We start from the raw sequence: 10,022 nt of genomic DNA on the forward strand, positions 1-10,022 counted from the left end.
CATCCAAATGTCATCACAATACTCCACAAGCTTGTCATCACAATGCTCCATGACCCCTGTCATCACAGTGCTCCATGACACCAGTAATCACAATGCTCCATGGCTCTGGTAATTAGAGTGCTCCATGACACTCGTCATCAACATAATCCATGGACTTCTCATCACTATGCTCCACGGTCTTGCCATCACAATGATCCATACCCTGATCATCACAATGCTCCAAGTCCCTTGTCGTCACATTTCTCCATGTCCTCCTCATAACAATGCTGCCTGACATTTCTCATCGCAATGTTACATGCTCTTGTCATCACAATTCTCCATGCACTTGTAATCGCAATGCTCCATGACCCCTGTCATAGCAAGGTCCATTCCCTACTCATCACAATGCACCACGCCCTTGTCATTAAATTGCTCCATGACCTTTGTCATCATAAAGCTCCTTGATCCTTAGCATCACAATGCTCCATGCTATTGTCATCACAATGCTCCATGAACCCACTCATCACATTGCTCAAAGCCGTTGTCATCACAATGCTCCATGACACTTGTCATCAAAATGCTCAATTCACTTCTCATCACAATTCTCCACGCCCTTGTCATTACAATCCTCCCTGACTCATGTATCACAGTGATCCGTGCCCTTGTCATCACAATGCTCCATGCCCACTCTCATTAATATAATCCATGAAACATTTCAGACAAATGATCAATGCCCTTGTCATCACAATGCTCCATTACCCCTGTGATAACAATGCTCCATGATCCCTGCCATCACAATGTTCCACGGTCTTGTCATCACAAGTCTCCATGACACTTGTCATCACAATGCTCCAAGACCCCGGAATCACAATGCTCCATGCCCTTTTCATCACAAAGCTCCATGACACATGTCATCAGAAGGCTCCATGGCCTTCTCATCACATTGATCGAAGCCCCTCTCATCACAATGCTCCATAACCTTTGTCATCACAATGCTCCATGACACTTGGCATCACAATTCTCCATTCATTGTCATCACAATGGAGCATGACATATTTCATCACAATGCTCCCTGACATCTGTCCTCACAATACTCCATGCCCTTGTCATCACAATGCTCCATGACCGCTGTCATCACAATGTTCCGTGACTCCAGTCATCACAATGCTTCATGACATTTGTCATCACAATGAACCATGCCCTCGTCATCACAAGGCGCTGTGACATTTGTCACCACAATGCTCCATGAACTTTTCATCACAAAGCTCCTTGACACATGTCATCACAATGATCCATTCAATTGTCAGCACAATGCTCCATGACCCTTTTCATCACAATGCTCCATGCTCATGTCAGCAAAATGCTCCATGACGCATGTCATCACAATAAGCCATGTGCTTGTCAACACAATGCTCTACTACATTGTCATCACAATGCTCCATAAAACTTGTCATCACAATGCTCCATTCACTTTTCATCAAAATGCTCTCTGACAACTGATATCACAGGTTCCATCACTAGTCATCACAATAATCCCTCAACCCTGTCAGCACAATGTTCCATGACCCCTGTCATCACAATGCTACATGCCCTTATCCTCACAATGCTCCATGACCCCTGACATCACAATGTTCCATAACATCTGTCATCAAAATATTCCTTGACACTTTTCATCAAATTGCTCCTTGATCCTGTCATCACAATGCTTCCTGCCCTTCTCATCACAATGCACAACGCCCTTTTCATCAAAATGCTCCATAACCTTTGTCATCTCAAACCTCCATGACCCTTGGCATCACAATGCTCCATGACGCTTGTCATCACAATGCTCGATGCCCTTCTCATCAAAATACTCCATGGCTTTGGCATTACAATCCTCCATGACCCATGTATCACAGTGTTCCGTGGCCTTTTCATCACAATGCTCCATGTCCACGCTCATCATAATAATCCATGAAACATTTCAGACTTATGCTCCATGACCCCTGACATCACAATGTTCCACGGCCTTGTCATCACAAGGCTCCATGACCCTTGTCACAACAATGCTCCAAGACCCCTGTTATCACAATCCTCCAGACCCTTATCATCACAAAGCTCCATGACGCATGTCATAAGTATGCTCCATGGCTTTCTCATCACAATGCTCCATGCCCTTGTCATCTCAATGCTCCATGAACCCTGTCATCACAATGCACCATGCCCATAATCATAATGCTTCATGCTATTGTCATCACAATGAAATCAACATGCTCCATGACCTCTGTCATCACAATGCTCCAAATGCTTTTGATCAAAATGTTCCATATCACTTGTCATCACAACGCCACATGACGCTCATCATCACAATTATCCATGGTGGTCTTCTCATCACAATGCTCCATGACATTTGTCATCACAATGTTCCATAACCCATCTAATCACAATGCTCTCTGACAATTGTCATCGCAGTGTACCATGACCCTTGTCATCACAATGCTCCATGCCTATGTCAGCAAAATGCTACATGACTTGTCTTCAAAATGCTCCATTCGCTTGTCATCACAATATTTCTTTACCATTGCCATTCACAATCCTCCATGAACATTAGCATCACATTACTTCATGCCCTTGTCATCACAATGCTCCATGCTCCTTGAAATCAAAATGATTCATGACCTCTGTCATCACAATGCTCCAAACCCTTGTGATCACAAATTTCCATAACACTTGTCATCAAAACGCTCCATGATTCCTTTCATCACAATACTCCATGCACTTGTCATCACAATGCTCCATGAACTTTGTCATCAAAATGCTCAATACACATGTCATCACAAGGCTCCCTGCCACTTGTCGTCAAAATGCTCCTTGACATCTATCATGAAAAGTCTCCATGCCTTTTTCATCTCAATGCTAAATGCCCTTTTCATCACAATGCTCCATGCCATTGTCATCACAATACTCCATGAGTTTGTCTTCAGAATACTCCATGTGCCTTGTCATAAGAATACTCCATGACCCCTGTCATCACAATGCTCCAGGACACCTATCATCACAATGCTTCATGCCCCTTGTCATTACAGTGCTCCATGACGCTCGTCAATACAATTATCCATGGTCTTCTCATCACAATGCTCCACGATTTTGCCATCACAATGCTCCATGCCCTGGTCATCACAATGCTACATGTCCTTTGTCATCAAAATTCCCCACGTCCTTTTCATCACAATGTTCCATGACACAACTCATCACAATGTTTCATGCGCTTGACATCACAATTCTCCATGCAATTTTCATTGAAATGCTCCATGACCCCTGTCATAGCAAGCTGCATGCGCTTGTAATCTCAATGCTTCACGACCTTGTCATCAAAATTCTCAATGGCCCTTGTCATCACAATGCTCCAAGCCTTTGTCATCACAATGCTCCTTTGACTTTGTCATCACAATCCTCCATGACACATGGCCTCACAATGCTTCATGCCATTGTCTTCACAATGGACCATGACCTATGACATCACAATGCTCCCTGACACCTGTCTTCACAATACTCTGTGACCTTGTCATCACAATGTTCCATGCCCTTGTCATCACAATGCGCCATGTCCACTGTCAACACAATAATCCATGAAACTTGTCAGACCAATGCTCCATGCCCGTTTTCATCTCAAAATACCATGAACCCTGTCATCACAATGCATCATGCCAATCATCATAATGCTTCATGCTATTGTCATCACAATGAAATCAAAATGCTCCATGACCTGTGTCTTCACAATGCTCCAAACCCTTGTGATCACAATGTTCCATAACACTTTTTATCACATCGCCCCATGACGCTCGTCATTACAATTATGCATGGTCTTCTCATCACAATGCTCCATGACCTTTGTCATCACAATGCTCAATACACTTGTCATCACAATGCTCCCTGCCACTTTTCATCAGTATGCTCCTTGAACCCTGTCATGACAAGGCTCCATGCAGTTTTCAGCACAATGATCCATGCGCTTTTCATCACAATGCTCCAAGACACCTGTAATCAAAATGCTCCATGACATTGTCATCACAAAGCTCCATGACGCATGTCATCAGTATGCTCCATGGCCTTCTCATCACAATGCTCCATGCCCTTCTCATCACGATGCACCACGAACTTGTCATCAAAATGCTCCATGACATTGGTCATCACAAAGCTCCATGACCCTTGGTATCAAAATGCTCCATGCCATTGTTATCACAATGCTCCATGAACTCTCTCATCACATTCCTCCATGCCCTTTTCATCACAACGCTCCATGACGCTTGTCATCACAGCGCACGATGCCATTCTCATCACAACGATCCATGCCCTTGTCATTACAATCCTCAATGACCCATGTATCACAGTGTTCCGTGCCCTTGTCATCACAATGCTCCATGCCCAATGTCATCACAATAATCCGTGAAACTTTTCAGACCAATGCTCCATAACCTTATCATCACAATGCTCCATTATCACTGTCATAACAATGCTCCATGAACCCTGCCATCACAGTGTTCCACGGCCTTGTCATCACATGGCTCCATGACCCTTGTCATCACAATGCTCCAAGACCCCTGTAATCACAATGCTCCATGCCCTTGTCATCACAAACCTCCATAACGCATGTCATCACTATGCTCCATGGTCTTCTCATCATAATGCTCCATGGCCTTCTCATCACAATGCTCCAAGACCCCTATAATCACAATGCTCCTTGCCACTTTTCATCTCAATGCTCCATGAACCCTGTCATCACAATGCACCATGCCCATCATCATAATGCTTCATGCTATTGTCACCACAATTAAATCAAAATGCTCCATGACCTGTCATTACCATGCTCCAAACCCTAGTGATCACAGTGTTCCATAACACTTGTCATCACAATGCCCAATTACGCTCGTCATCACAATAATCAATGGCCTTCTCATCACAATGCTCCGTAAACTTTGTCATCACAATGCTCAATACACTTGACATCACAATGTTGCCTGCCTCTTGTCGTCAGTATGCTCCTTGAACCCTGTCATGACAAGGCTCCATGCCTTTTTCATCACAATGATCCATGCCCTTTTCATCACAATACTCCAAGACCCCTGTAATCACAATGTCCCATGCCCTTGTCATCACAAAGCTCCATGATGCATGTTATTAGAATGCCCCATGGCCTTCTCATCACAATGCTATTAGCACTTGCCATCACAATGCTCCACGACCCCTGTAATCACAGTGCCCCATGCATCTTTTAGTGAGAATGCTCCATGATAATTGTCATCACAAGGCTCCATGGTCCGCTCATCACAATGCTCCTGGACGTTGTCATCAAAATGCTCCTTTCCCTTGTCGTCTCAATACTCCATAAATATTTTCAGCTCAAAGCTCCATGACCTTCTCATCACAATGCTCCATGACCCCTGTCATCACAATGCTCCATGACCCCTGACAACACAGTGATCCTGGACTCTTGTCATCAAAATACTCCATGACACTTGTCATCACAAGATCCATGCTCATGTCATCCCAATGTTCCATATCCCCTGTAATCACAATGCTCCGTGACGCTTTTCTTCACAGTGCTCCATCACCCATATCATCACAATGCTCCATGCCTTTGTCAGAAAAATGCTCCATGACATTTGTCATCACAGTGCACAATACACTTGTAATCACAATGCTCCCTGGCACTTGCTATCCGTATGCACTTGAACCATGTCATGACAATGCTCCATTCCCTTTTCATCACAATGCTCCAAGACTCCTGTAATCACAATGCTCCATGCCTTTTTCAGCAAAATGCTACAAGACGTTGTCACCACAATGCTCCATGCGCTTGTTATCACAATCCTCCATGAAACTTGGGATCACATTGCTTCATGATCTTGGCATCACAATGCTCCATGCTCCTTGAAATCAAAATGATCCATGACCACTTTCATCACAATGCTCTAAATGCTTGTGATCACAAGGTTTCATAACACCTGTCATCACAACGCTCCATGATGCCTGTCATCACAATACTCCATGCCCTTGTCATCACAATCCGCCCTGACCATTGTCATCACAATGCTCAATACACTTGTCATCACAATGCTCCCTGACATTTGTCGTCAGAATGCGCCTTGAACACTCTCATAAAAAGACTCCATGCCTTTTTCATCACAGTGCTCCATCCAAATGTCATCACAATACTCCACAAGCTTGTCATCACAATGCTCCATGAACCCTGTCATCACAATGCTCCATGACACCTGTAATCACAATGCTCCATGGCTCTTGTAATTAGAGTGCTCCATGACACTCATCATTAACATAATCCATGGACTTCTCATCACTATGCTCCACGGTCTTGCCATCACAATGATCCATTCCCTGATCATTACAATGCTCCAAGTCCCTTGTCATCACATTTTTCCACGTCCTCCTCATAACAATGCTACATGACATTTCTCATCACAATGTTACATGCTCTTGTCATCACAATTCTCCATGCACTTGTCATTGCAATGCTCCATGACCCCTGTCATAGCAAGCTCCATGCGCTTGTAATCTCAATGCTTCACGACCTTGTCATCAAAATTCTCAATGGCCCTTGTCATCACAATGCTCCAAGCCTTTGTCATCACAATGCTCCTTTGACTTTGTCATCACAATCCTCCATGACACATGGCCTCACAATGCTTCATGCCATTGTCTTCACAATGGACCATGACCTATGACATCACAATGCTCCCTGACACCTGTCTTCACAATACTCTGTGACCTTGTCATCACAATGTTCCATGCCCTTGTCATCACAATGCGCCATGTCCACTGTCAACACAATAATTCATGAAACTTGTCAGACCAATGCTCCATGCCCCTTTTCATCTCAAAATACCATGAACCCTGTCATCACAATGCATCATGCCAATAATCATAATGCTTCATGCTATTGTCATCACAATGAAATCAAAATGCTCCATGACCTGTGTCTTCACAATGCTCCAAACCCTTGTGATCACAATGTTCCATAACACTTGTTATCACATCGCCCCATGACGCTCGTCATTACAATTATGCATGGTCTTCTCATCACAATGCTCCATGACCTTTGTCATCACAATGCTCAATACACTTGTCATCATAATGCTCCCTGCCACTTTTCATCAGTATGCTCCTTGAACCCTGTCATGACAAGGCTCCATGCAGTTTTCAGCACAATGATCCATGCGCTTTTCATCACAATGCTCCAAGACACCTGTAATCAAAATGCTCCATGACATTGTCATCACAAAGCTCCATGACGCATGTCATCAGTATGCTCCATGGCCTTCTCATCACAATGCTCCATGCCCTTCTCATCACGATGCACCACGAACTTGTCATCAAAATGCTCCATGACATTGGTCATCACAAAGCTCCATGACCCTTGGTATCAAAATGCTCCATGCCATTGTTATCACAATGCTCCATGAACTCTCTCATCACATTCCTCCATGCCCTTTTCATCACAACGCTCCATGACGCTTGTCATCACAGCACACGATGCCATTCTCATCACAACGCTCCATGCCCTTGTCATTACAATCCTCAATGACCCATGTATCACAGTGTTCCGTGCCCTTGTCATCACAATGCTCCATGCCCAATGTCATCACAATAATCCGTGAAACTTTTCAGACCAATGCTCCATAACCTTATCATCACAATGCTCCATTATCACTGTCATAACAATGCTCCATGAACCCTGCCATCACAGTGTTCCACGGCCTTGTCATCACATGGCTCCATGACCCTTGTCATCACAATGCTCCAAGACCCCTGTAATCACAATGCTCCATGCCCTTGTCATCACAAACCTCCATAACGCATGTCATCACTATGCTCCATGGTCTTCTCATCATAATGCTCCATGGCCTTCTCATCACAATGCTCCAAGACCCCTATAATCACAATGCTCCTTGCCGCTTTTCATCTCAATGCTCCATGAACCCTGTCATCACAATGCACCATGCCCATCATCATAATGCTTCATGCTATTGTCACCACAATTAAATCAAAATGCTCCATGACCTGTCATTACCATGCTCCAAACCCTAGTGATCACAGTGTTCCATAACACTTGTCATCACAATGCCCAATGACGCTCGTCATCACAATAATCAATGGTCTTCTCATCACAATGCTCCATAAACTTTGTCATCACAATGCTCAATACACTTGACATCACAATGTTGCCTGCCACTTGTCGTCAGTATGCTCCTTGAACCCTGTCATGACAAGGCTCCATGCCTTTTTCATCACAATGATCCATGCCCTTTTCATCACAATACTCCAAGACCCCTGTAATCACAATGTCCCATGCCCTTGTCATCACAAAGCTCCATGATGCATGTTATCAGAATGCCCCATGGCCTTCTCATCACAATGCTATTAGCACTTGCCATCACAATGCTCCACGACCCCTGTAATCACAGTGCCCCATGCATCTTTTAGTGAGAATGCTCCATGATAATTGTCATCACAAGGCTCCATGGTCCGCTCATCACAATGCTCCAGGACGTTGTCATCAAAATGCTCCTTTCCCTTGTCGTCTCAATACTCCATAAATATTTTCAGCTCAAAGCTCCATGACCTTCTCATCACAATGCTCCATGACCCCTGTCATCACAATGCTCCATGACCCCTGACAACACAGTGATCCTGGACGCTTGTCATCAAAATACTCCATGACACTTGTCATCACAAGATCCATGCTCATGTCATCCCAATGTTCCATATCCCCTGTAATCACAATGCTCCGTGACGCTTTTCTTCACAGTGCTCCATCACCCTTATCATCACAATGCTCCATGCCTTTGTCAGAAAAATGCTCCATGACATTTGTCATCACAGTGCACAATACACTTGTAATCACAATGCTCCCTGGCACTTGCTATCAGTATGCACTTGAACCATGTCATGACAATGCTCCATTCCCTTTTCATCACAATGCTCCAAGACTCCTGTAATCACAATGCTCCATGCCTTTTTCAGAAAAATGCTACAAGACGTTGTCACCACAATGCTCCATGCGCTTGTTATCACAATCCTCCATGAAACTTGGGATCACATTGCTTCATGATCTTGGCATCACAATGCTCCATGCTCCTTGAAATCAAAATGATCCATGACCACTTTCATCACAATGCTCTAAATGCTTGTGATCACAAGGTTCCATAACACCTGTCATCACAACGCTCCATGATGCCTGTCATCACAATACTCCATGCCCTTGTCATCACAATCCGCCCTGACCATTGTCATCACAATGCTCAATACACTTGTCATCACAATGCTCCCTGACATTTGTCGTCAGAATGCGCCTTGAACACGCTCATAAAAAGACTCCATGCTTTTTTCATCACAGTGCTCCATCCAAATGTCATCACAATACTCCACAAGCTTGTCATCACAATGCTCCATGACCCCTGTCATCACAATGCTCCATGACACCTGTAATCACAATGCTCCATGGCTCTTGTAATTAGAGTGCTCCATGACACTCATCATTAACATAATCCATGGACTTCTCATCACTATGCTCCACGGTCTTGCCATCACAATGATCCATTCCCTGATCATTACAATGCTCCAAGTCCCTTGTCATCACATTTCTCCACGTCCTCCTCATAACAATGCTACATGACATTTCTCATCACAATGTTACATTCTCTTGTCATCACAATTCTCCATGCACTTGTCATTGCAATGCTCCATGACCCCTCTCATAGCAAGCTCCATGCCCTTCTCATCACAACGCAACACACCCTTGTCATCAAAATGCTCCATGGCCTTTGTCATCACAAAGCTCCTTGATCCTTGGCATCACAATGCTTCTTGCTACTGTCATCACAATGCTCCATGAACCCTCTCATCACATTGCTCAATGCCGTTGTCATCACAATGCTCCATGACGCTTGTCATCCAAATGCTCGATTCACTTCTCATCACAATTCTCCATGTCCCTGTCATTACAATCCTCCCTGACTCATGTATCACAGTGATTCGTGCCCTTG

Source organism: Mesoplodon bidens (assembly GCF_964165515.1).
Source record: "Mesoplodon bidens genome assembly, contig: HAP1_SCAFFOLD_191, whole genome shotgun sequence".
NCBI lineage: Eukaryota > Metazoa > Chordata > Mammalia > Artiodactyla > Ziphiidae > Mesoplodon > Mesoplodon bidens.